Source organism: Anas acuta, chromosome 5 (genome assembly GCF_963932015.1).
Source record: "Anas acuta chromosome 5, bAnaAcu1.1, whole genome shotgun sequence".
Classification (NCBI taxonomy): domain Eukaryota; kingdom Metazoa; phylum Chordata; class Aves; order Anseriformes; family Anatidae; genus Anas; species Anas acuta.
In genome coordinates this window covers 46427432-46452728 of record NC_088983.1, presented here as the reverse complement: position 1 = coordinate 46452728, position 25297 = coordinate 46427432, and the positions used below count along the sequence as shown (strand labels likewise).

The window sequence follows — 25297 nt, the reverse complement described above, 5'->3', positions numbered from 1 at the left end:
AAATAATGGGCTCTCGTCTTTTGACTGTGGTTAAAACCCTTACAAACCTAGCCCTTGACACAGCCCCAACCATTTGATGTTGCTCATTTCTTTTTGACTTTGAAATACCCTCTGTACAGATGTATTTGCTTTTGTAATTGCGGATATGAAATTAAAATCTTCTTCCACTTCCCCGGACAATCATTTTTTCCTCTCTGCGCAGTTTACAGCAGCTCACTCTTGGAATTTTTTTTTAATAACTTGTGTTGTGTCTGGTGCTTTGGGGAGTGCCTATGACAGAAAGCACTTTATTACTTCTCTGTTTGAGTTCGCTGTAGAGTGCTCACCAGGCCCCATCACTGAAAGCATGAATCTAGGCAGCAATTTAATCAAGCAGTGATTGAAAAATTAGAGGTGGTGGTGATTAATATGGATTTAGGACTTCTTTTGTTTGAATGGGTTTTAGCTAGAAAACATGGCACATTTGTTTGTTGCTTTCCCCCCCTCCCTGAGAGAAACGGGGAAGGAAACCCCTGTAGAAACATCATTTCTTTCCCCTTAATATTCAAATAAAAGCCCGAGGAAGAGGTTACACACGGTGCATATTATTATCCTTAGGTAAATACCCATGTGTAATCTCAGCAATCACAAGCCCACCTCCGTGTATAAGCAGAGATCCAGCCAATGAAACCTGGCTTGGACCAGTGCCAGAAGGGAAAAACTCTGCCCAAGCCCTGAACAAATCAAGAAATTGAATCATCAGCCTAGCTGATAAAGAAAGAGAAACTTTTGAGCTGCTAGGAACATACTTAAACATACATGGAATAAAGATTTTTTTTACACTTCAAACAGTGGAACTGAAATCTGTGAAAGCTGGTGAGCAGCAGTGAAGGAGAATCCTGCTAGAGACTAGCAAAAAACCAAATCCAGACCAGCTCGGAAGCTGTGCCCATCTCTGCTCAAAGGAAAAAGGATTTCTGTAAGCATCTCTAGATGCATATCCCTTGCAGAAATCTAGGGAGGAATTCACTGTTCCCTGGCACGTTCTTAAGGAGGTGGAACTTGCCACTGTGGTTTTGGGTAAGATCTCAAATCAAGTCTTTGCACAGTACAATGTCAACATCAATCAAGTTGTTTCTGGTTATGGGGACTCCACAACTTTTGTCAAAAATTTTTGCCTTGCTCCCACTTACAAATTACTACTGCAAATTCATACTGAAACTGGCTCAAAGCTGTTCTGTTTAGTTTATTGCCAACACCTGTCTGCATGCACCTAGTTCAATTTAAACAGTTTACAGCACTTCAGATTACCTAAGGAAGCAGGATAACTCAGGAGAAGAATGTCCATGCAAAATTTGCTTCTGCTTAATTTTAACTGCTTTGGGAAAAAAAAAAAAAGTCTTAATCAAGCTGACTTAAGCTGCATGTGGTATTGACCTTAATTTCATCCCCAGCAATGAGTAGTTTCTGCTTTGGCATCTTTGCAAAAGCATCACACGCACCTCATTTTCTATAAAGCATTGAAAAATTAAAAGAAAACACCAGAAAAAGCATAGTCAAACAAAGAAGATTATTCGTGGAATATTAACAAAAACCTTGTCTGAATAAGGATTACCAGAGCTTTCATTTCAGCTAATAGACTTATTTTTCCCCAACGACTTGTTTTTCCCCTCCTCCTTTTCTCATGCTTGGCCAGAGTAGGTGATCCCCATCTTCCCCAGATGTCTCTTGTCCCAGCACATGGAAGAACATCTTTGTAAGAATCTGCTTGATGAGAGATCTAAAGCCTATACTCAGAGCAATTAGATAAATAAAAGTTACCTACAAAACAGCTCTGGAGATAAGGATGTTTGTGTGCAACTTTGGATATTTTTGCTAACTAACACTTCCACAATTGCCTGGTTCCCAAAGGATTCATATAATTTAAGTATGGGGTGAGAGCACTGGAAGGCAGATACCCAGTAATTCAATCCCATATGCCCCTGGGCACACACATAATTGTATTATAAAGCAGCTTTGCCAAAAATGAAAATAATTAAAGCACAATACATATTTTACTGCTTACAGTTCAAAAGGGCGGTTTAGTTTTTCGTGTATACCCACACCACCAAACACAAGACAACAATTCAGCGAACCCCACTTGAAAGTGCAGCAATAAGTCAGTAAGATACAAATACACAGCCTCGTCTCGTACAGGATTCAGACAGACTGGGAGGCAGCGGCCAAGGCAATCACAATCACCATCTCAACAATAAAGAACAACAGTTAGAAATTGCAGCAGTGCCCACTATTCCCATGGAGCCCTGTAGGCCAAGGAAGTCACCTGGGGCAAGTTTTTGGCCAAGGAAATCACTTAGGCCAAGTTTTTTCAGAGTAGCCTCTGATATTGTTTAATATCAGATACTTTCCAGTTTTGTAAATGCCAGCCAAATACTCAAGTTGAAGCCCAGAGAGGGTCCACTTGATGAGCAGCACCTCTGAAGATCTCAGGAGATGGTTGCCTCCCAATACAGAACACCTTTGAAAATGCTGCACTGTGTCTCTGCAGGCCAGCTTCTGCATCTGTAAACACAACACAAATACACTTTCCCACCACGGGGCAGCAGCATACAGCTTCAGTGCTTTTGACAGGGGAGAATAGCCAACACTCTAAAAAGAAAAAATTACCATTATTGCTATGCAGATGCCTCAGGGCAACACAGTCCATTTTCAATGCCCGTAGGGACTGCCTCTTCCTTAAAAAAGGGTTCAAAATCATGAGTGACCAAAACCCAGACCCTTAAAGAATGCAGTGGAAGAAGCAGATCTCATTGAAAGAGAACCACAAACAACTAGAAGGTACCCAAGCTCCTACTAGTGCCTCTACCAAAGCAGCAGCTGCCTGATAAATACGTGGTGGCAACTCGCCAGCAAGCGCAGAAACTAATTTCTTTTTGCTGTTGATTCACGAAGACCTGGAAAACTTCTAGGGCACTTCATTTCCTGGCAAACCACTTGAACTAGTTACGCACTTGTGACATGCAGGAGCTCTGCAAGTCAGCTGCCACGCACGGGAACGGACCTCATCTCAGACAGATGTAGAGTTTTATTTTCCTGCAGCCAACCTTTACCCTGAACGAGATTTTTTGCTTTAACTGCTGCTTCCTCTTTTTCTTTCCACCTTTGCTTCGCAGGAGAGTGAGCCCAAGGCAGCAGGGGCTGCCTGATATGATGATTTTGGTGTCAGCCTTCCTGTCCCGTTACGTGGCAGGGTTTAATGCGCACCCACTGGGGCTTGTCAGCATCTCCACCACTCCTCAGCACGGCCCTGCCGAGCAGCTCACGGAGCTGATGCGTGCTCCCTGCCTTCCCTTCCCTTTCTCCTCACTCTGCTCCGAGCAGGTCCTCTGCTCCTTGCTGCCAAATAACCTTTCTCAGCCCCCAGGGGCCCAAAGGAAAAGCTGTGTTGCTCCTTCTCAGCCCAAATTACTGCCTCGCCATGAGAAGCCCCGCTCGAGACTGAGGTGAATTGTTGCCATCACTCTCCTCCTCCCATAAAGCCAGCAGCGCCGGTACCAGCCTGCCTCACAGCATGCATAATTCATTGAGATCTTAATGCGCAAAGCTCTCCTCCACGGCTCTTCTCTCTGCTTTAAGTTACCTCCAGCCAGCCCCTCCTTGAAATGGTAAGAGGACATTTTGAAGGGTCCGATGGTTTCCTTAATTTAGCATGAAAACAAGAGCACCAGCAGCGACAGCGAGGTGTAAGGGGCAGGACGGGACAGAGCCACAGAAGGTCACAGAGGTGTAAGACTGAGCTCTGCCATAGGAGATGCTGCTGTGGCCGTGATGCCCAGCACTTGATTCTCCTGGAAGTAATCCCTCATGAAGGCCCTAAGCCTGCAACCTTCGCTGTCAGGACATGCAGGGCAGAGGACAGAGCAGGGCACTCCCAGCAGCATGCTCTGCGCTCCTCCAGAGGCTCCAACCAAAGAGTGAGGGCCCCCCAAGCTTTTAGCTATCTGAGCCGCAGGCTGCTCTCTGCCTGGCTCCTTCTACTCCTTTCCCACACCTCTCTTCAAGGTGCAAAGGGCCCCATCAAACACTTTGGGGCTTTCTTTGCTCTTCTCCAGAGCCTCCATCTGCCCTGCTCCTGCCCTTCCCTCTGCAAGGAGGAGCAGGGGCATGTTGCTGGGGCTCACAGCTGAGGGTGATGTTGCTGGGTTTGCTGCTGCCAGCTGTGGGCAATGAGCTGGGCTCTCTCAAAGCAAAGGCAATTTCTCAGCTTCTGCCCACAGTCCTTCTCCTGTTTTCCCTGCAGCAAATAACTGTAACAAATGTTCACAAAACAACAAGAGAAGAAAGGAGAAAAAAAAAAAAAAAAAAGACACCAACATAAAAAATAACATGACATCTATTTCTACAGTAATGAAACAATTACTAACTAATAAGAACCAAACAAGCCAAGCAGGACACAAATGCAAGGAAACATTTTCTAATAAAGCCCCGTGCTCACTGAGCTGGCAAAGAGACACGTGGCTGTTTCCCTTTGGAAGGGCAAGGGGCCGCTGCAGCAGCCTGTACAGCCTTGCTGCTTTGTCAGCCTCTGCTCTCAGCCAGGCCATGGCTGGGGTCCGTTCTGCCCCCAGAAGTGGGCTGACCAGGACTCTGCCTTCTCCCTCTGCACAAACACAACAAATCTGAGCAGAAGGTGGCACAGAGGAGCCCAGCAGACAAGGGCTGAGAGGAGCCGGGGACCTCCAGCTTCGAGAGGAAGCTTCACTTGGCAAGAGGTTTCAGAAAACCACCCATGGGGTGTACATGTAAGTCGCTGCAGGAATTCGAGTTCTGTTACAAGGCAGGTGGCACAAAACGCCCAGCATGCTCCCCACTAACAGCTCCAGCACAACATATCCCCCCCATCCTGCATGCAGCACAGTGCGGCAAAGCTAACGCTCTGTGGGACTGCAGGGGCAGCCCCTCACACACAGCTCCAGCAGGTCAATACAGCCAGCTTTGGGGGAGGCAAAGTCACTGGGAGGGAGCATTTCCCTGCCCCAGCCCCACAGACACAGAAGCACTGCATTAGGCAGGCTCGGCCTTTCTGCCTTGCTACAGCAGAGCCTCTCACTTTCCAAACACCCCAAGCCCATCCAAGCCAGCCCATGGTCCTCTCCCCTTCTGGTGCTAATTTGCCTCCAGGCCTGATTTGCCCTTCTGGAGGGGAAGGAAAGCCCAGACCCGCCTCCAGCACAACAGCCATGTCTTATGTACCTCTTCCCCACCCCTCATCCACCTCCCTACCTGCTTTGGCAGCCTCTGCTCCCTGTTTTATGCTTTTCCTTACATAATTCCTCTCAGTCCACAGCTCTCAAGCCTGTGCCTCTACCTTTCTCCTGCTTTTCACCTCCTCCTGGGGAGCTGGCAGCCTCTGGCACTCCCCAGCTAACTGGCTCCAGCTGGGGCAGATGAACGAGGCTCAGGCTTAACCACTTCTGATACACAGCTGTCTGCTCAGCAAGCCCAGCAGAGAAACCATGCTCTGGATTTGCTTTGCCTTGCTGCTGTAGCACCTACAGGATGGGGAACGTTCAGAAGCTTGGACCAAAATTTCACAGTTATGACCCATCTCCAACCCAATGCCATACAAAACAGCACAGCGCGCTGCTGAGGCTGACAGAAGAGTCAGACCCCTGCATGAGGCTGAAGAGCACTGGGGGGGCTGGCCCTACCAAACAAGGCTGTGTGGGTTTAGGAATGGGCAGGCAGGGAGATTGTCCCTTGGGACCTGCGAAGCTTTGCAGAAGAGGTGATTTCTTTTGCCTGTGCCGGTAGGATGGGGATGCCATCTGAGCAGGTCTGCGGGGGGAGAACGTGCGTAGCTTTGCAGGCAGCATCCAAGCCTGGGTCCGGGGAGCAGGCCGAGCATATGGTCCCCAGAACACACGCAAGGAGCAGCTACTGCCCAGGGGGAGGAAGGTGACTTAAGCCGGAACGGGAGAGTGGCGATGCCACTGAGAGGTTTTGTGCCCCGTGGAGGCAGAGTTCATTTTAGGCAATTATCTCATGCTCCCTACCAACTGCTCTTCTCAACAGTGGTGGGCTGTAGTCCATCCTAATAAAGACAAGGAAAGTGATCTGGACACTGGAGTGATTCCAGGAATAAATTCCCACCTCCCCAAAGGCTGGACCAATCTAGTGAAGAAGGGCAGCACGCAGCACATATGGCATGCCAGGAGGGGTGAGCTGGAGCCAACCTGTTCCATCACCTATGGAGGAAAAAGGAAGAGGAGGCAGAAAAAGGAACAAACAGCTTGTAAGGAAGATGCGAGACACCTTTTCACATTGTTTAGGACACCCTATTGGGTGGCACAGGGAGGACACAAGCAGTGGCTTTGTTTTCCCTCTTTCCCCTAAGAAAAAAAAAAAAAGGTCAGTTCTGCATAGTAAGAAAAGTTATCTGTTTCATAAGCCAGTTGCTTGAGGCACAGTCTGAAATCGAAACACAAGTCTGACGTTACACTTCTATTGCTAGCAACTGCTAAATTATCCTCATTGCTCTGTGTTCAGATCAGAATTCATAAGGTCACATCTCCAGAGCTCTCTTTTCCTCCGCCAGGCTTCCAAAAAGTTACACCACCATGAACCAGGTGAGCACGTGGCTCTCCCTGAGCAGACGAGTGCAGGTGAAAATAAAAGGCTTCGAGTATCGTTGAAATGAGTAGGCGTGTTAACGGAGCTGGATTAACCTGCTTTGCAGAGAATTGGCAAACCTTTCCTACCACGTCTGATGTCCATAATGCCAAGGTAGCAGCACGAGCGCGCAGAGGTGACGGCGGGCTTGGACGTGGGAGGAAATCAGCAGCCAGGCTCTGCCCGGCCACTGCAGGGAGCTGCGAGAGGCGGCTGCAGGGCTCCGGAATCAGCGCTCGCCTTGGACGGCAGCTCACTTTCACCAGCTGCGATGCAATCACAGGACATCTTCCTCAGATTTGTTTTCCTGAGCCAGCCTGTGTCCTCCCGAGGCCTGTCTTCAGGGTTTAACTCTCACCGTGATTCTGTTCTACTTACATATACAGCTCTCATTCCTGCAGCCCAGGAGTCAGGAGGGAAACAAGGCCTTGGACCTGATTTTTATTTAACCTATTCTGAAAAGGGGCTTTAACAAGTGCTACAGCTTTGTTTCACTGCTTCCCTTTTGCATTTCCAGGCTTACATAAAGCTGCCTCAATAGAAACTGGAATCAGGCTCTCTATTTCTAAATCCTGCCATGTCAAATCCAGTGCTTCCCAACTTGTGCCTTGCACTCATCTCCCCCACTGTCAGTATTTCTTTTTATGAAAAAAAAAAGAAAAGAAAAAAAACTGTTTAAGGGAAAGGGATACCTTTAGCTGGATCACACCTAGGTCTGTGAGGTCGGTACTGAGTCCTAAGGGAGAACAGCTCGTTCATTTTTTGCCAGGTGTAAGTCACCTTAAACACGCAGGACCTGGGCAGGTTTCTGCAAAACGCCTTTGTAAAACTGAAAATCATTTGTCTTTAAAGCGACCGGGAAGGTTCATGAAGCTAAGTCATTTCTCTTCCTCCCTCACCCTGCAATCTTCATATATTATATAAACATATGGATATTAAAATTAGACTTAACTTTTAAGTACTATCTGCCTTTGAGAAATCGGGCAGGTAAATTATAGCCTCAGGGACTACGGGAAAGATTTGGGGACCATTAGATATATGGTGCTGCGAACATCAAAAGCAGAATAAATTAAAGCTGAGGTAATTTGAAAAGCTGGACACTCTCCAATTCCCCTGCGAGAAAGCCGAATGGAACAAGGCCACTGGAACAGAGTGTCCCCGCGGGAACTGAACGCAGAAGAGGCTGGGACTCACAATCTGCATTTAGTTTATTTTGTCGGTACTTAAACCGCCAATCTGACCTGGCTTCCTGCCTCCTCAAATTAAAACAGCACAGCTTCGCAGCCTAAGTGCTTCGGCCTGTCTCTGGGGATCTACTGCAAGCACTGACACCCCTCCGAGACCTTACGGCAGGCAGGCACAGGGGAGGAGGGTACCTTTACGAGGTGACATGGGTAACAGGGGCAAAGGGGATGGGTGACATTTGGGGCAGGGAACCCTGCCCAGCACAGACCCCACAACGCCTGCTGCTTGCAGTAGCACATGTGCTGTTGGGGCTTGGCACGCTCCTGGAGCCCTGAGCATCATTTTGATGCTGTCCTCACAGATCTGCTTGGTACTTAGCCCTGTGCACTCCTCATAGCCTGGCTGATTTTCATGTTTTGAGTCTCAGTCCACATGCTCAGGGGAACTAGGGAGCATAAGGTTGAAGCTGGGTTTTGCTCTTTGCAGCATAAGGACCTCCACCCCCTCCCACCTTGCCCTGCAGGACCGCCACGTGGCAGCAGGCAAGGATGGAGGTAACAATTAACGAGCATTTAATGTCTGAAGGGATCCAACGCCTTCTCCTTATAGAAAGTTCCACATAAAGGACCAAAGACTCACAAGGGCAGGCTTTGATAGAATATATAATGGAACATTTAACTTTTAATTAAAGAAAAAAAAAAAAAACACTCTAAAAAGACCATTGGAGAGAAAAATGAAATTAAAATTGGTTAAAAGCAGTTTTTCCTTCACCCGATCTTCTGCAGATCGCTCCTTGCCCCCAGGCTTTACGTCTGCCATCAGTCCCTCCCTGCAGCAGACCACGGCCCGTCTGTAAGGACTCACCCCAAAGAAGCTCTCTGTTCCCCGAGCAGCTGCTGTCCCGCAGAATCCCCAATCTCCTGTACTCAATGCCCCCAGAAGCCCCTTCCCCTTGTCCCAGGGAAGGTGTGATGTCCCTGTGGGCCCGAGTGCTGCCTCTGACATCTCCAATCGAGGACCACAACCAGAATATTTGAGAGGCCAAACACACCGTCTGTCATGGAGCACGATGGCCAGGCTGCCATCCTGTGAAATTACTGGGAAGCCCTGACTGTCCTTTCCAACGGCTGTCAGAAGTCTGCTGTGCAGCAGACAGCATTTAGGGCTTCTTTTTTTTTTCCCCCTCAAATAGAAATACAGTGAAAATCCAAATAAATGTGCCCCATGGGATCTGAACATGCTGTCATCTGCTGCCTTCGTTGTTAATGATGTGGTGCGGCCTGCGACAACTTCATTCCCCAGTGAGCACTGCTTGGGCCTCGTCACCACGACCTTCTCCAGCGGTTTAGCAGTTCTCCAGTTTATGGCCGTAACAGATTGTGCTGCTGGCAACCGATGGGGAAACTTGTAACCAACAGCTGCAGAGTGTGTATGGACAGAAGAAAAGTGCAGCCACAGTACTAAAAGATGAAAGCGGCGCCAGCCTGCACTCAGGAGCCCCCTTGCTGTGCTGTGGCCCCATTCTCCGGTGTCCGCATAATGCAGCATGGTAGGAAACGTCTGCAGAAGCCCACACGGCCACGTGCACCTTCCTGGGACTCCAAACGCAGCCTCGCATTGCAACCTTCCTCCTGGAACTGCATTGCAACCCTCCTCCTTGCATGAGGCCCGAAGAGGAGAGGAGTGGTTTGCCTTTGTTGTGTGTACCAGCATGCAAGGAGCCTTACACGGGGCGATGAAAAAAGCTGGGAAGCCTCTTCTGTAAAAAATGGTGGTTGGGCTTTCCAAGCTACTTGGCACCTTTCGTGCAGGATGCATTTAACAGGGGTAAGGGGCTGAACAGAAGCGATAAGAGAAACAGGTGAGGATGCTGAAATCATAGCAGTATCCTAACCTGGAGCTGCCAAGGAAGGAAAGGAGGACTGTCAGGCACACGGGGAGGCTCGGACGTACAAGGAAAGCCTGATGCCTGACGAGGTGAAAAAATCTGTTGACTTTATTTTCTCAGTGGTGGACTGGTGTTTAATGTTAATGCTCTGAGTAGGTTAGCGTATATAATCCAAAAACACTTTTCTCCCCATCTGTGGATTCAGTGAAGCTTGTAAAGGATTTCATATAAGTAATTTTAAATATTCATGCACTGTTCATCAACCTTGTGTCCCAGCAAACCTAAAAGGACAACCTTAGGCTTCCTAGGCAATTCCTCTCCAAAACTAGTCCTCTTGCATGCAAACGTTTGCCTGCGTGCTGCACTGAGAGCATATGCTGCTGCTTGCAACATTAAACATTATTCAGAGGAATAATGTTCATGCTATTAGCACAACGGTACGCACAGTGTGAAAAGCCTTATGCCCTCTCCTAGAGCCAAGCAGAACACAGCGCTGTTAGCCCCTTCCCTGAAGCACCTTGTCGAACAGCCTCCTTCTAACACCACCTCCCCCTTTTGCTCATCACACCTAAAGAATACCCTGTAAGGAGATTCCCTGACTCCTAACGAGGCTTCTTTTGTCAAATCTTCATCTTTTGCTGAGAGCTGGAGATGTCAACATTGTGCTGCATCTTATCTCGAGTGCCCGGCTTCAGAGGGAAAAGCGTCTCTGTTACGGCCAGAATCGCACAGCCTCAGCCTGACAGCAGCAGATAGCGCTGCGCTGCACTGGCTAAATCACAGCTGCTTCAGCTAGACAAGGGATCTATCCGGAAATATGAAAAAAGGCAGCCATGACTTTCATTAAAAAATAAAATAAAATATCCCTACATTACAGTGGGAGCACGCTGAAAGGAACAGAAAATGACCGCAATAGGGCATCAGCCAGAAACTCTAATCCGGATCTTTGGGTTTGCACAGGACCTGCTGCTAGGCAGGAGCTATTCAGCTGCTCAAACTGAAGTCAAAAACTATTTCACCCATTCCCTTTTCTTTTTTAATTGAAATTTTCACCATATTTTGATGTGTCCTTACCATTTGGCTGCTCATTTCTTTTCCAGCAGGTCTGCTCCCTCCCTGTGGCCTGATCAGAAGCCCACTGGCATCTGTCTCATGGTAATACAAGACTTTGCTCCAACTCTCCATGTGACACACAGCGGGGAGGAAACAGTCTGTGCAAATGTAATACACGGACACACCTTCCTGAACTGTCCATCTGTCTGTCCACAAAATACAGAACCAAAAAATCTTGCAGCCTGTTTCATATACATCACCCTCCAGCTGCACCAAACAAATGATTTTCAATTTGTACTGTTTAGTATCAGCTAACTCCTAAGTTATTTATAAAGACTAGCTATGAAAAGCACTAAGCAGAAAGATAAACATTTAGCATAAGAAATATTTTAAACTGAGAAAGACTGCTACCAGCAAGGAGACTTTAGAGACAACAGCTATGGCTTTTTGCTCTCAGCCTTCTAGTTTTCTACCCTCCTCTGTCTTGCATACTGAGATTTACAGGTGTATTTGGTACAAGCTGCACTTTGAGGCCTCACCTGCAGACGAAAACCTGCTGTTGAGACAGTTATTATCCGTGCTTAATTCATTGTTGAGGAAAACAAGCTAAGTGTTTTCTGAATCTTCGAAAGTATGTGGCGAAATACAAGTCTGCTCTCTTTCCCAACAGGTCAAGTTAAAAACAGGAACAGAGCACCGCTCTCTCTGCATCTGCTCACTTCTTTTCTTGTACAAGAACAGAAAATAATGCCCTTCCTCTCCCCACTAGCCCCATACGAGGAAAAGAATAGAGAAGCAGACTAATGATAGTAATTTTAAAAAATGAGAGTTTGCTCATTCAATCAAAATTAATAAGTAGGCTCCATATGAACAGGAACATTAATGGCAAGGGCCATTTTGTCTAAACATTCTGCCTCTAACAGAAACACACTTGATTTGATAAGTGCTGCTGCAAAACAGGGGACCGCCAAGGGTCAGCCAGGCACGCTCCTGAGCAAACTAGAAATGATCTGGATAAAAGAGATTAAGGTCTACCCTTAAAGCAATAAAAAGAAATAAGAATCCAGCACCATGTATCTTGATTCGATCTGCCATCAAGCACAATGCTAAGGAGCTTCATCTCAGGCACTGGGCATTTTTTGATTAAGATCTTTAAGATGATTTTCAATTATTTAAAAGGACATCACTTCTGATTTTTCAGGCTAGTTATAATAGCAGTGGTTCCAATGGCCAGAAACTTCCCAATTACCTTGTTTTGCTAATAATCCTATTGGGCCTGGTGCTCACCCCCACTACCTTATTGGATTTGGCAAAGGAATCTAAGTTTTGGTAAAATACTGTAATGGAGGAGGAAAAAAAAATAAACACGCTTCACTTTTTTATCCGTTCTCCATAATAGAATTTGAAATTTGCCTGGCTGCTTTGTTTTATACTCTCATCACCAATTACTTTGGGTCTGCCCAGATCTGGCAAGAGCGTGACTGAATTAGCAGCATACAACTGCCCGTACCAAAGCGGAGCTGAGAGGCAGAGTGGAGAGCTATAAACCATTGCTGTTCTGGGACGTTTTCAAAAATACAGTATTGTGGCAGCAAAGAAAAAGTTCTATAAAATGTAATAGGCCATTACCCCCGACTTGCCAGGGGAAGATTTTCAGACACAAACTCCAATTTGCAAATTCCACCCGCTGCCAAGCCAGGTCTCTGGGACCTGTGATGGGTTGTTTGTGCTGGTGGCTATGTGCGAGGATCCCAAAGTGCCGTACACAAACAGGAATCAGGCTGGCCATCGCGCTCTGTTGGGAAGACAGGATGCTGCCGAGCAGCCAGCCATCTGCGTGCGTGCAGGGCCTGACACGGAGTCAAGAGCTATTTGCAGCCGCTGCTGCTGTCACTGCCACATGGCAGCCCATAATCTCTGCTTTCGGGAGCTCAGCAAGCGCAGCATGCAAAAACCCCAGGCTATCCTGCTCGTACAGCAGGACGTGACGTGAGGCTGGCAGAGATGACGGACGGATATTACAGCAGCAGCTCCCAACCCCTGAAAGGCAGAATGAGGTACAAGGAGAAGTTGGGTTATGTGGACTGGTACCATAGCAGAAAAAAGAAAACTGATGCACACCCAAGTATGTCCAGGCAAAACCAAGTCTGGTGATACAGACGAATGAGCAGCCCGTAATGGGGCACGGCCATGGTCTGAATAGCAGAAGTCCCAGAATTTGTAGGTGAAGCAGCTGACTGTCCTGGGGCTCTGCAAGGAGTCTCCTGTAGAGCAGGATGGCAATGTCCTCTGGAAGCTGACTTACCCAGGCTCTTACTCATCTATGATTAAGCAGCTTAGCATTTAGCAAGCCAATGCCTGTAATTTGCAGCAGTGCGTTTACAGGATGATTTCTCATGAGATTTGATACAACGACACTGAGCAGTGTTAACCGAAGAAGTACCTAATTTAAGAGAGCGAGGTTTTTATATCCTCTTAGTTTGCTGGCAAGGACGTCACGATGAGGCCAACAGCAAAGTCTGCACTTGCCACAACACAAACCAAGTCTGTTGGAGCCTTAGGACCCCGAATATGCAATCCCACTGAGAATGTGCAGTCCTGGCATCTGAAAAACTACTCTGCCCTACCATGCAAATTCCATAGCTATGGAGAAAACAAAAGCAACAAATGAACACCCCCCTTCCTGCTCCCTCCCATCAGGACTACTGTGGAAAGGTCTCTGAGAGCGCACACTTACCACACGCCTGGAGGTATGAGGTCTGGTAACCACCTCTCCAGCTGCGAGTTATCTATATGTAAAGTTGCCCCTGGAAAGCACCACATGAGTTGTGCTCTAGTTCAGTGCTCACCGACTAATGCTGAGGTGAGAGCATCAGCACAAATACCTGAAAAGAACACGATTTACGGAAACCAAGTTTGTATTAAGACTCAGTGCTCCCAGAAGAATTCTTGCCTCGGCCAGAGCATGAGGGAACCAGCTCTGCTTTATGATGCTGGATACAAATTCTGGGAAATTAAGTGGTTCTGGCACAAATACTTGTCTGATTGGATGATTTCAGGTTTTGAGGGGGTTTTGGTACAGAGGAACATAATAATCGATCTTGGAGGCAAGGGAGGCATTCTAGGATGAAACAGCAAGAACAATAACACAAACCCTGTGGGCTGAGAGGAGTTCTCAGGGAACACTTGCTTACAACTTAGTCATATTCGTGCCTTCTGGGAACATAACATTCAACTTGGAAACTGTCTCTCCAAGAAATGCCTGTTACCACTGATAAAAGGGAACGTATTCACTGCCTTTTAAATAACAGAGACTTTTTTTTTTTTAACCTTTCCTGGTTGTTTTTGTTCTACTGTCATTACAATGGGAGAGCACAACAGGTTTTCCATCATAACGCTGCCCACTGCTGCCTGCATCTTTTATAGGGGAAAGAAAGAATGGATACAAAAACACAGTGAGCACAGTAACCTTTATCTGAGGCGCCTACAGAACTATGAGGCACACACAGGTATGAGATAACCTACACGGAAATGCTTTCATAAAAGATGTCGTAATTGTAGCGGGCTAAAAACAAGAATTGCTTATTATAAAATCTGCATTTTTGCTTCTAGTAAAGCAATGCTGCCTAACCTCAAAACACAACTCTTGCAAACTGAAGCTGCCACCACAGAACCTCCCTTTTTTTTAAAGGGCTGCTCTCCAGCAAGCTTGTCTGATGGCTGTCCTTGAAATTTTGCAGAGGCAAACAACTGCGGCACTAAAATGGTCATTTGGCAGCTTGGTGTTGTTTGCTGAATCTCTCTCCAAGCCAGCTCCTGTTTTGTTTTCTTCTCCCTCTTACAATGATCTCATACAGCGTGGGTATCTCAGGGCCTGTAGCATGGAACTGCTGTTCCAAGATTTTTTCCCCCAAGACAAGAGGAGGTTTTTACTCGAGATGAACTTAAATACTCAATCCAACTTCATTCCACTGCACTTTGGGTGTGAAAGCAAGTACACGTCTGTGTCAGAGGGTTAAGTAACTCCACCTTTGTTTCAGACTCGAGCAAAGTCTAGAATTCAAATACTCCAGAAACCTGACTCTAACATCGTCTCAGCTCTAATTTGCGCTCCATGAGGTCTGACACTGCAGAGTGAAAGGCAAACCATTTGTCCTCTTTAAATGAAACACCCACAAAAGCTTTAACTTCAGCTCACAGCACTTCCTTTATAGTAGTTAAGGTCAGGCCTTACAGAAAACTTGTCCACTTTTATTGCTTACAGGTAGCTGAGCTTTCAAAAAATCTCTCTTTGACTCTCTGTTCAACTTTGTAAGCAATAACAGACCAAGCCAAAACATCGCTGAAAAATCTGTCTATCAAGTGACATGATTTGTTTCCTTTTTACCTGTCTAGTTCCAACCTGTGTTAGAATCAGCCAGCCACATCTCCAGCGTCCAACCCTACCTCTACCTGAGATACACCAGTCGGTACCACTTCTGGGGCCGTCAAGGTGTGTAGGTGGAAGAATGGGGAACCTCCACCAATGCCTGCCTCTGGCTTTTGGTCCAGAAAAACACATGCCAAGCAGCTATGGCCTACTCCTGGTCCTTCTCAGTCAGCTGCCCCCAAAGGGCTGCAGTGCCACCTCTGCGGCACGGTGCTGCCCTGCGAGGGCTGCAGAGCCTTGCTGGTCCTGGAACTGCCTCATCCCCACCTGGGAACACAGAAGCAGACCCGTCCTTGGCTCCTTCTAGGGCTCCACTGGATGGATTCTGTATCACACCCCAGCTCCTTCTGATGGAGCCCTGCATATATAACATTTTAAATGGCTGCTATATAACTGACCATGCTAACAGCTCGGTACTCCTTCCATCATAAATAGAGAATCAGAGGATTGACGTTTTGTAGTCAGGAACAAATTGCAGTGTCCGGCAGATTTAGAAGCATCTGTAAAAGAGGCCTACTCTGTGCTCCTCTGCGCAGCATAAATTAAAGTGTACAACACAAAAATCTCTGGCTCAACGCAGTCAAGCTTGCCCAAACCCTATGCCTCTGAGTCTCCTCACAAACTTTATGAGGTATGGGAGACAGGCCTGGGATGCTGGCGTTACAGGATTTGTTTCTCAGCTTGCCACATACGTTGTGAATGAGTGACTATGACATTTCATGACCATCCTTGTGCCTTTATCTGTAAGTGACAGTGATGACAGTGACCTCCTTTGTTAAACCATCTGCAGTCAAAAGATGAAAAGCTGACAACAAAATAAAGCATTTCTATCATTGCTATGATTTAGCATGGTAAGCACTCACAGGATCAGGTTATAAGTGAGTGTTTGCATAAAAGAGAATGAAATCATCAACAAACATAACAAAAGAATAAAAAGAATAAAAAAAACAACTCTTGGTCTACAGCCTCCCAAAATACCTGGAAGAAGTGCCCTTCATATCAAAAAATAGCCATAAAAGTATATTCCAATGTGAAAACCAAATCCAGGACATCTGAACGTTATTTTATATTGTGCTCCAGCAAAACATCTTTAGAGCTTCCTATGAACTGTCAACAAGCCTTTAATTTTTTTTTCTTTTACTAGGTAAACTACTACAAGTTGGCTCACATTCAGTCTAGCTAAACAGAAGAGCCCCTGGACCCCTGTGACTGGTGTTCAGCCACTGGGGTCACTGTCAGACATCTGAGTTGTCCCAGGGATGAGTGCAGGTGTGCCAGCTGCACAGCACAGCTCACGAGAGAAGCTTCCAGGACCAGCACCATACCCATTTCTTGGGCTCCCACAGTTGAAGAGGCAGTGCAGATACTGAAACAGAAGCGGTGGTCCTGAGGTATGCTCTGAATACATGCTAGTGTCTGTGGCACAACATAAAAGTTTTATTGGCACTTACTTAGGATGGCACATATAACTTGTTGTGGATGTAAAAATTTTGCCGATATAACTCGTGGCTGTAAACTTTCGCTAACAAAAACTCTCTGTGCTCCATGATCAAATATTTCCCCTTTCTCTAATTTTACAGAGCCGGAGCAGTATGATGAATAGGTGGATCCAGCCATTAGGCCAGTATGAGATAGCTCTGAGGGCAGTAAATTACGAGGTATAAACCTGCCCAGCTCTGACTGGCAGCGCGTTAGGAAGGTTTGCAATTCTCACGGCCAACAGATCTGTGATTATCACACAGGAGCTGTCGCCTGCCGTGCCATCAGCTTGTTCTCGCCGAGCCAGCCCACGGCTTACAGGCCTTTGGCAATGGCATAAAGCACCCTCGGGATGGACCGAGGGAGGAGCGCTGCCCACCGCAAGGCGCAGGCCAGCAGAGCTCCGATAGCCCTTGGGGTGGGAGCGTCGCCTTCAGAGCCGCCTCCACTCCGTGCGGTGCGCGCAGCTGGCTAACGACCAGGCTGGGTTATGCATCAAGCCATTTACTGCGCTACGTTCGTGCTGTTAACACGCTGTAGAGCGTTTTTGCTCTGCTTAAGGGGCAACTTTGGGAAATATTAATGCTGGATGCTATGAAAACAAGGGCAATTTCGGTCCAGACGGTGAGAAGAAATCCACAAAGTAGCCAAACATTTCCATCTGCTCAGCAAACAAAGAGACTTTGATGCCTCAATTCATGCCTTCTGCTGTGAGCGGTCGTCACAGCAAGCAAGGAAGCTTTGTGCTCGTAGGAGCCATGCTGCTGAATGCTGCTAGCAATGCTTCCCTCCATTCTCTGTGCCCCTCAGCCTGTGCCTCAGGCTTTTAGGCTCTTCTAGGCTCTTTTGGCTGCTCCAGCCCCTTAGACAGACCCTTTGCAACTTCCCCCAAAGACACTGAAAACAAAGAGCCCCCTGCTACATGAAAAGAAACCAAAGGTCTGAAGGATGAAATAGTTTCTAAGAGGTTGGTGCTGATAATAGCCTTCTCTTCCTGAACCATCACCTTATCGCACACTTCTTAAAAGCTTAAAACAGCAAAGAAACCTTTGCTTCAGTCTGCACTGCACAGTTGTATCACCTCCGGAGTCTCCTCATCCTAAGAGGCCCTTTTCTCCTCAGAAAATAAATAAAAGCAATGATATTCAGAAAGCAATATAAGTACCTTCCAACTATAACTTGCAATTACAACTGACTTTCCCCCATCCCTCCTTTTTTTAAAATGTTTTTTATGCTTTCTCTGGTGCATCTCCAGAGGATTTGGCTTGAAGAGCCTCCTGAAGACTTTAAATATCAAAAAGAGCCATAAAGGCACCTTAGGAAGAGCCCCAGGTAACCTTATTCATTAGATTCCAAGAAATGAGGGCTGGTACATACGATCCATTTATGTCCCCTCCAGTGTACAGCTGTGGGGTAGATTTTTGCTGCTCACACAACATCTGAATGGGTGTTGCAGGTCCTGAACGAGCCGTGCATGCTAACGTTACTAAGCTCCTTCCTCGCCTTCCCCTTTTCCATCTTCTTTCTGAGCTGGACTGCTTTCCAGAATGTGCCCAGCAGTGCTGGCGGTGCTCTGGCTCCCTGGGGTGGCCAAGCTGCTGCATCCCTGATGCTATGAAAATGGCTCAGCTCACTTCACTGCTTCCTGCATCACTGGAGAATGCCCTCGGTGTCTCTAGGCTCTGCTTTGTCTCTCTGCTGATGTTGAGGGATGCCAAAGCTTGCAGCACAACAGGGAGATGAAATAATGCATTGGGTGACTGACATCAAGGTCTAGCTTGTGCTCCAGTCCTTCAATCGCATTTTAACAAGCAAGCAGTGTTTCCTGAGATGCTCAGACACTCCCAGATGCCCACGTATTCCCCAGCTGCCTTGCCTCCCCATGTTGTTCTGCATCCACAACATTGTTTGTTCACAACACCAACAAGATCAATGATTGACCGTGATAATCACTGCAACGTGCAGCACAGGAAGGCCGTTCAACAATTTCTGCTCATTCAGAGGGAAGCCAGCTATTTGTGTTTCTGCAGAATCCACATTACACCTACAGGTCCCTGGTTCTGTGCTGTCAGATGACCGGGCTCTGCTTGGATTAATTTGTTTGATGACTCCTCCGTTGGCTTGGGCTGCTGATATATCTGCCTTGGTCATGATAACTTAGGAGGACTCCCCCCTGCTGTAGTGCTGAAGAAGCGGGGCTGTTTCCAGGCAAAGCTCCCAGATAATTCAGCAGTAGGTACAGCGCCGAGCAGCCTGAATCACTGTTTTACAGGTTTGCCACAAAGACTGGTTTCTCAGGCAGCTACGAGCAGAGAGAGAATGCCTGGCATGTGTTAATCCTTATCAGGGGAGGACAGATTGAAATGTGTTTGTTTATAACACTGTTAATGTTTGCTAATATATTTTAATAAGCAGGTAAGAAGACGAGGCTCTCAAAATAACTGGTTTTCCTTTGATGGAAAGAGGAGGAGAGGATCTAAATTAAAATAGATATGTTTTCATACACAGAAAATAACAGAGTGTGAAGAGTTGCGATATTTTTCTATGAGTAACACCTATAGAAGCAGACTGGTTTATGTTGTTAGTCTTGTTGCTTTTTTGTGTGTGTGTTTCTGTGGAGTTTTCTCACTCACCGGTCCTAATCTACAGCATAATCACTATGAGTTTGCACCCCTAATCAGGACACAAGGAGCATTAGTGTGCAAAAGAAGTTAATACAGAGCAGATAAAATCTGGAGGGCGTGCACAGCATTTGTTTTTGACATATATTTTACGTCTCTCTCATTATACTTAAGCACACATTGACAACGACATTCATGCTTACATATATGTTTAGGCTGTCCCGATTCGTCCCTAAAGAAATGAAGATCAATGCTTCAGCGAAAAGTAAGCTCTATTGTAAGATTTGCAAAGATGGTCTTTTGTTCTTTGCACAGTTATGAAAGGTCTCAAGCTGCAGATTGATTTTCTTGGCTCCATAGATCAGTTTCTTACCTGTCTGGAAGTGGAGATAGCTGGTATGTTGATTAATGAATGGAAAGTTTCTCTAATCACGCTACTGTTTCTCTAAGCACTTCCCTGTGTTCCCCACTGATAATCCCAAAAGCTCACCTCAGTGAATCATAAATGGTGTCACAATACTGATGCTGCACTCACAGGACTCTCTCTCTCTTCCACTAGAGATTAAGGAGCACCAATCGTAAAGTCAGTTTGGAAACCAACATCCAGGCTAGTTCCCAGTTCTGCAGGACACAGACGAAAGCAGAAGCTAGCCCAGAAATGGTACTGAGGATCTACCAAGAACTGCATGGAATAAGTAACTGCTATAAGCCAGTACTGTTGATTTCAGTATTTTGAGCTTCTGCCTTTTTGTTGAATTGCAACCATAAAGACAATCACCATAAAATTTATTAGAGCAGTTACCAGCCACATAGTCTTCTGTGTACACACTGGAGATTCAGAATGGATCTGACAGCAGTGGCTGTTTCTGCCTGAGGGTTGCTACAAGCACCAGGATTACGACACTCTGTAATGCCCAGCGCCGATTACTGCACGACAGAGAGAGCTCTTTTACCACGCATGGAATATTTTACACAGTCATGGCTGAGAAAGTTACTTTGCATTTCACGATAAATATGAAGCAAATAGCACTTGGAGAATCTGCCAAGATAAAGTCGCATGAGCTGAGGCAGCCGTTTTGAAAGAGTCACCTGCAAATAGAGGCTGAGACTTATCATTCGGCTGGTACACGATCCCTCGGTCTTCTGGAAATGCAGATTAGAACTAAGGAAGAAGCAGCGGTGTATGAAACAGACACATTTATGTTATGGCAGACGTTCTACCATTTCCACAAAGCCAGTATAATCTCATACGAGCTATCATGTTTTATTGTACTTGACATGATACTGCTGCTGAAGTGCCTTCCAAAGTAAAGCACATTTGTAATTTAGGATGTTCCATAAGTAGGACTGTGTGCAAACAACGAACTAGGTCAGGGCCATCAGAGTCAGACTGAACGACACACCCAATGCACTGCCTGCCCTATTCTTTTGAAATTAAATATTTATTTAACTGAAGGATGATAGAGATTTGCTTTCCTTTGATCTTATTTGGAACATAGCGAAGCCACACAATGAAGACATAACAAAGGGATGCCAGAGTAAATTGATATATCCTGGAACACAAAAATCTATGGCCTTAAAATTTGATTTTTACAAGGTCGATAGACCTTGCCCTCTTCCTCTGCCCGCTTGATTTTTTGTAGGTAACCCACATTTATTTTAGCCAGATGCTCTGATGCTCTGCACTACGCACACAGTTATAGCACAGGGCATGTACATATACACACACCAACATACACATGTGTGGCATACCTTCACTCTAGAAAAATTCAGTCATGCTGAGCCCCGTGCTGTCACAGCTGATTGCAGCTGGTACCTAAGTTAACTAATAAGAAGCCTACCAGCGTACTACATCGTTTCTGTACAGTAAAAGCAGCCTTAGCACAAAGGCCTGTGTACAAAGTAACCTCTTTCTTGAATCAAAGTCCTGAGTAAATGATAAGCTTATTTTCTAAGCTAAATTCAGAAGGGCTGTGAACACCCATTTCAATAAAGATGAACTGGAACAGCTCAGGTTCACTTAATGTTTAAGGTTTTTTCTAAGCAGAGAACCAAGAGTGTGAACCAGCAGCTACCAAAGTTAAATTTACAACAGTTTTGACAGGGACTGAGTGTAAGAGAGGCAGTTCTGGTATCTCACAAGAATTCTGATGCATTTCAAGGTTAGTCTTCAGCTACAGTCCCTTCTCCTTTGACCCATACTCCATTTAGGTACTGTAGGCAGCTCCCCTTCTCCATCAGTGACCCAGAAAACTAGGCAAACAGGTCACACATAAGGAAGAGCTGGAGGAACTAATAGTTTAGAAGAGAGATGACTCAAGGGGAACACAATCACATTCTATAAATATCTTCAAGGCAACAACATAAATGTATAAATGAAAGAAGGGAATTGCTGTCTCAGAAGTTGGTAGGTAAGCTGGCAGTGTTAAGTTAAGGAGAATAACAGAAAAATGAATAGCATCTCCAGGGAAGCTGGGCAGGAACCATTACTGTAAATATTCAGGAACGGGTAAAATCAGCTACTAGCAGGAAAGCTGCATAGAGCAGACGTGCAAGATCCCTGGAGCTAGATTAGAGGATTCTGAAGTGTCTTTTCTGGTGGCTCCTTTTGATATCCCTGACATTACAGTAAGCCCTAGACAAAGAAAGGATCCCATTCACCAAACTAAAAGTGGCTGCTAAAACTACAATTATCTGCAAGCAGGTGTTTCATTGACTCAGCACCTGTCATCCGCTGCCTAACAGTGCTAGCTTTCAAGATGTGCTAACAGTGAAGGTACTGCAACATCGACACAAATTCATAGTTGCTAATTATACTATTAATAACATCGAACCTATCTGCTGCTGATCTTATTGATATATATATAGCAATATTAATTCCATCAGGCGTCAGCAGTGATGTTGAATGACACTGTGTACAGTAATCTCCCTGAATGACTCATTTGGATCACAGAGAAATATTACCTCCTTGCACAGCTGCACCCGGACTGCCTGAGGCATTAATGGCACAAATGTCTTTATTTCCTGTCAAACAAATAGTCAGGGAAGTGTGGTGACATATTTTTATTAAATTAAAAGAAAAAGAAGAAAGAAAACCCTTCAACATGTGAAAGCTAGGACTGCAAAGCCAGATAATAACAGGTTGCCTGTCGCACTTGAGGTCTCTCTCCAGCGCACGTGCATTGGGATGCACTGCCAAAAACTCTTTCCGTAGGAATTCTGGCTCACTTAGTGACTCTGTAGTCACCTGGCAGTTCTACTCAACCTCCACACTCAGTGTGCTGCACTGCATCTGACTCTTGCACACCCCTGAAAACCCAGTGCTGACTGCACCACCCCTCCAGGTCTTCGTAATACTAACTAGCAGCAGCAAAGTTCACATTTTGTCTCAATATTATTACAATATTTGGCACTCATACGATCTTTTTTTTGGCAGACACGAAGGGAAAGCTAGCAGCAAGTAAAGCCGAAATAGCTAAAACTCTACATTTAATCAACAAACTTGAGATCCCCAGAGTGTGCTTTTCCAAAGTATTTATCATTTTTATGGCCCCCTGTACACGCAGAGCACAGATCCAAGCGGTTGCACTTGCAGCTGGGAATGCTCAGCATTTATGCAAATCTGGCTTAGGCTACATCCCACCAAGTACCCGCATCATTAGGAACGTGCAAACTGTGGCTCTGAATACTTTGGCATTGCACAGCCTCATCCATCGCCTCTCAGCAATCCCTGGCCTCGTTCACCGCAGAGTTTGCAAACAGGGTAAGGGCTCTGCGGAGATCAGGCCCATCCCCTGCTCAGTGCTGCAACTTTTCCCGTGTCCTGCATGAGGAAGGCTCTGTGGAACAAAACAGAACTGTGAGCACCTCGTTAGAGTCTGTATCAAAGCGCCTGAGCACAAGGAGATGAATTAAGACTGCAGAGGCAACCAGCCAGAATTCCCACGGCTACTACACAGAAGGGCTTTACCTATTACGTTCTTAATGGCTGACAATGTTAAACAAACAAACAAACACTATCCTAGGTAATAATTCAAAAACCATCCTCACTAGATTTACAAATGTCCTATTGTACAGTTTCCTGCAAACTGTTAAAAACCCAGAAACCACGGATTTCATGGCAGACACGTGTGCAGGAGTGGTTTAGCAAAAACTATATAATGCCTCCTCTTCCCTGCTTAAAAATTCAGAGTTGAGTATCAAGTGGTTTAATCACACCCTGCTTTACTCCAGCCTGTGACCATCCTGTCCCGGTATCACATAATGAAGAGATCAAAAAAATTCTTAACACAGATTTTTTTTGCTCAATATTTGCGTTAAATTTGGCAAACCACATCTCTGCTTCATCGCTGGTTCCAACCATGTGTTATCATTGCAGAAACAATGCTCACAGTTTTCACTAAGTCAATTTGAGCAGTGATTAGCTTTCCTATCTGCTAAACCTTTAAATATTTGATTTGCAAATGGGTATGACTATTTCATCCCAACTATTTCCCCCATTATTTCATGTAGTTTTGATCAAGTTACAGATACACTCTGAAGGCAGCCTTCCCAAGTGGATGTGAGCGCGGTTTCTCTTCATTCTTTGGGACTTAATGTGTGTTTCTTTATATTTCTAACCTTGCTATACCTTATTACCTGGAAGAAACACAGAGCAACCAGTTAAAGTCTGACCTAAACCAGCTGCTAGGGAGCCGTGCTGCAGGCACAGCGGGGAGCAGGCAGCTCTCCTGGCCCCATCCTCGCGTGTCTTTTCAGCTCTGTCTATCCACGCCTCCCTTCACTCTCGAGCTCAGCGCAGACCTTCCTCCCACAGCACCAGCTCTGACCCATAGAAACGGTCATCACTGAACACGACTAACACCCTCTGGGAAGCTCAGGCACGTGTGAACAGCAAATACTACGTCTGTCTCATGAAAGACTGTCTGCAGAAACAGCGACTGAGAGAAGGATTCAGTGGTTTTAGCAGAGAGCCATTAGACAACAACCGCTGAGAGAAGCAAACAAGCAAAAAGGGCAACTTCTCGCTACAGAGGCTCACGACCCTGAGAAGCAATTCCTGTCTTCCAGTGCTGGGAGGATCATTATTACAGCGGTGCATTCAGTTCTGCTCTACAGTTACCACGGTGGTTGTGGCCACCTGAAAGCAAGTGCCAAAGAGGATCATAAAAGTGTCCTAGGAGCTGAAAAGCTCATCCTGATAATGTAAGAACTAAGGAGCTTTTGATGTATTTAGGATATTGAACACTGTGAAACACTGTTTTCATAGAACAGAGATCTGATAGCGCAGCCTTTCTAATCCTGCTGATAATGGCAGAGCAAGATTCATGGACTGCAAGTTAAAGTTAGTCGGATTTAACCTTGAAACAGGGTACGATTTGTAGGTAAAAGTGTAATTAATTATTAAAACTGATTACCAGGAGAGGTGATAAGCTTACTCGGATCTGGAGACACTCAAATATGTACCTTAATGCTGCTTCTGGGAGAAATGTTCTGGCCTAAATGGCTGGGAACAGAGGAGAGGGAAATTGAGCTAAAAGCTCCTCAAGAACCTCACTGGCCCTGACGGCTGTGTGCTCTGCAGCCAGAGTCGGGAAGGATTTTCCCACCAGTGGCTGGTTGTTGAGGCACACTGTGTCCTTCCCTTGCCTGAGCATTTCTTCCTGCCCTGAGGCACCACAGCGGCTGCAACTAAAGCTGTGGGCACTGGATGGAGAGCTACTGCTGTGCTCTGTGAGAGTCCTTCTTCGGGGCTGGCTGCTGAGTGTTACTTGGATGCTCAAGAGCATGCAGATCCACTTGATCTCAAGTTGAAAAGGAATTTTCTGAGGGCCTTGGGGGAATTTTTATTTTATTTTCCCCTATCTCCTTTGCACAGTGCATAGCTTGCCTGATAGAATCGTCTGGACATATTTTAATTAATACGTTTCTCGTCTCTGCTGCTCTCTGCCAGTAGCATAGTTTAATTTCCTGAGAAAAGCAACTCTTCAG

At 46.0% G+C, this 25297-nt stretch overlaps 1 protein-coding gene and 1 long non-coding RNA gene across 11 annotated transcripts in view; both read right to left on the bottom strand.

Moving 5' to 3' along the window:
- The window catches only part of TSPAN4 (tetraspanin 4), a 332463-nt gene that overhangs the window by 93886 nt on the left and 213280 nt on the right, over positions 1-25297 (bottom strand). The gene's annotated exons all lie outside the window — the stretch shown is intronic.
- On the bottom strand, positions 2819-5637 carry LOC137857697 (uncharacterized). Its single transcript, XR_011097229.1, has 2 exons — positions 5263-5637; positions 2819-4286 (listed from the first exon to the last, which is right to left on the bottom strand). It is a non-coding gene; the product is annotated as an uncharacterized lncRNA (long non-coding RNA).